Below are 2,680 nucleotides of genomic sequence, written 5' to 3' on the forward strand. Positions count from 1 at the left end.
AAAGGCACCGCCACCAGCTGGTGCTGACTGCCAGGAGAACTCACAAACAGCAGAAATCCGACTTTGTCCTACAAAAAAAGACTTTGCTTTCTTGCTAGGCTAGCTGAGGGATTCAAGAGTGAGGGATTAAGGAGCAGGGGAATGCCCCAAGTGTGAAGTGGTTCAGCAAAAGAGAGCCAAGAAAGGCTGGTGCAGAGGACAGACTCACGGGCTGAGCACAGGAGCCAAGGAGCTTGTGTTGCCGCTCACCCCCGTGGCTCCTCCACTCCCTCCAGGTTTTGCCTCAGGCACCAAGGTTGAGCACAAGCCCCCGAGATGAGGGATCCAACTACCACTGCTCCGAAGAGCCTCCCTGTGCGCTTCACAGACGCTGCAAAACAAACATGAATTTCACGGAGCGATCACCTGCAGAGGAGTTGGTTGGAGCAGCGCTGCACAGCAGTCACACGCTCAGACAGGAGCACCAAATGGGTTACTCGCAGTCAGGCACGGCTGTTCAGGAACGCCGGCCTGCAAAGCAGGGCACGGAGCAACGCACAGACCCAATTAAGCTGCCTATGAACAGGCGTCCCCTTGCCTACCCTTCCATAAGTTGCCAGACATGACATGGTTTTCAAACTTCCACCATCTGTACTTCCGTGAAGGCTGCGTGGAAACAAGGACCTTGGAGCTGAGAAGACAGAGAATATGTGTTGGCAGAGATGTGCAATCCCCCATCCAGCTCCAGAGAGGCTGCGCCCAGCTGCCAGCCCTGTGCAGCGGGGCCGAGGAGCTGCTCCATGTGGGGGTCTCTCCCTCCGCCTCCCCCTCGCCTGCTGGGCTCGTGGAGACAAGCGGCCTCACCACTTCTGCTGCCCCCTCCAGCAGAACTCCCTCAGCAAACCAGCGGCCGATCTCTGGGCTCTGCAGCTCGGCTCTCCGCTCTTACGACCTTCTGCTGCAATTGCTCAGATCAAAGTTTGAAGCGTAACCCAGAAATCCCCAGAAAAGTCTTTGGATTTGACATACTGCTGCCTCAAGGCAACCAGGATCTCGCTGCAGGACACCCTTCTCAGGGGGTTTATGTGAAAGGGGGTGGGGGGGGATTAAAGAAACTCTAAGGAAATGCACGCAAAGAGAAGAAGATAAACCGACCTTCCCCCCCCCCAATAACGGACTTACATCTTATTGATCAATAATGCTAAAAAAAGGAAAGTCTAACCTCTAAAGTCTGCCAAAGACCTTTGCAATCCCAGTGAAGAGAGGAACATGTTCCCATCATGTCAAGAAGTGTCACAACAACGCTGTAGAAAATCTATGACCTGCTTTCTGCTGCAAGCAGAGTGTGTCAGTTCCAAAGCCCAGAGCAGCTCTAGGACAAGCCTCCCCACTTCAGAACCACTACTGGGAGCACCAGGATTGAATGGGACAAGTGCTGCAAGACTCCACGATATCCAGCCCCACTCAAAGGCCTTTTAGATGAACACAGGAACTGAAACACTGAGAGACAATGGGACCAGGAGGAAAGGGCGAAGGGCTTTGCATTTCTTCTTTCCTGCCCCATTCTTCCACCTCTTTCTGTGAAGGGAGGACAGTCCACTCTCTGCAGAAGTATTTTAGGAATAAGCATTTGACACTGTCCAGAATAAAATAACTGATCGCTAGCTCGGCACAGAGCAAGATAATTAAATATGATCCAGGGGATCCCATTTCACATATCACTGGTCCCGTTAGCAGAGCACAAGGGCTCCGGCAAGTGGAAGACCTCACGGCTCACGGCTCCCAACTCCCACGCTGCACCGAGCACCCCATGCTGGCACTTAACCCACAGCAGGAGGTGAAGGTACCGAGCACATCAACACCCTGCAGGAGTTCCTTCACAATTCAGAGGAGTTATTCACTAATTCGCAAAGAAGTGACCAGCACGGATGACAGACTGCTTGTCCCAAGCGCGGTATTTACACCAAAACAGGAGCGCCCTGAAACCCAAAGAGTTACACATTGCTACTACCAAATCTTACACCAAACACGTGTTTAAAAACAAGTACGTTAAAACGGAAGCAGCACTATTAACCTGGCACAATAATCCCTGCTCTACGAACAAGGGATTCATTCTGGGTTCAGATCTAATTCTGATAATCCAACTCAATCAAGTTGTTATGATTTTGCTGCATTTGCTGTACACACTGCAGGTCATAAAAATACGGGAAAAAAACCAAAAAATTGCAATCAACACAGCAGCAGCACACAAAGGGTCTTGTTAAACATCCACATCCTTCAGTGTGTAACTGGCTGAGCTACAGGGAAAGCCTCAAAACACAGAGCAGCCTCACCATCCCCAAAGAAAGCAAAGATGGAGGATTTGTCTACCCACATACGATTTTTCAAGGCGGGTTCAAACAAAAATCCTTCTCTCTTAAGACCCCCATCACCACCTCCCAGTGTCGCAGACGGATGCTCCATGACAAAGGGTGCTCTGTCCTCTCTCTCTGACACTCCCAGGACCTCTGCAGACAGAACAGGGCAGCTCCCTGGAAAAAACAAGTCCAGAGCACAGCTACTGCTCACACAATAGATGTTTGTCACCATTGTCACACCATCACAAAGGGGAAAGAGGAAGCACAAGCTGCAATATTGGCCCTTGTTACGAAAGCAGCAGCTTTGTTTAGGCAGGAAAATAAAAACCACTGAGCGATCGGAA

The sequence above is a fragment of the Apaloderma vittatum genome, unplaced genomic scaffold (genome assembly GCF_000703405.1).
Source record: "Apaloderma vittatum isolate BGI_N311 unplaced genomic scaffold, ASM70340v1 scaffold12717, whole genome shotgun sequence".
NCBI classification, from domain to species: Eukaryota; Metazoa; Chordata; class Aves; order Trogoniformes; family Trogonidae; genus Apaloderma; species Apaloderma vittatum.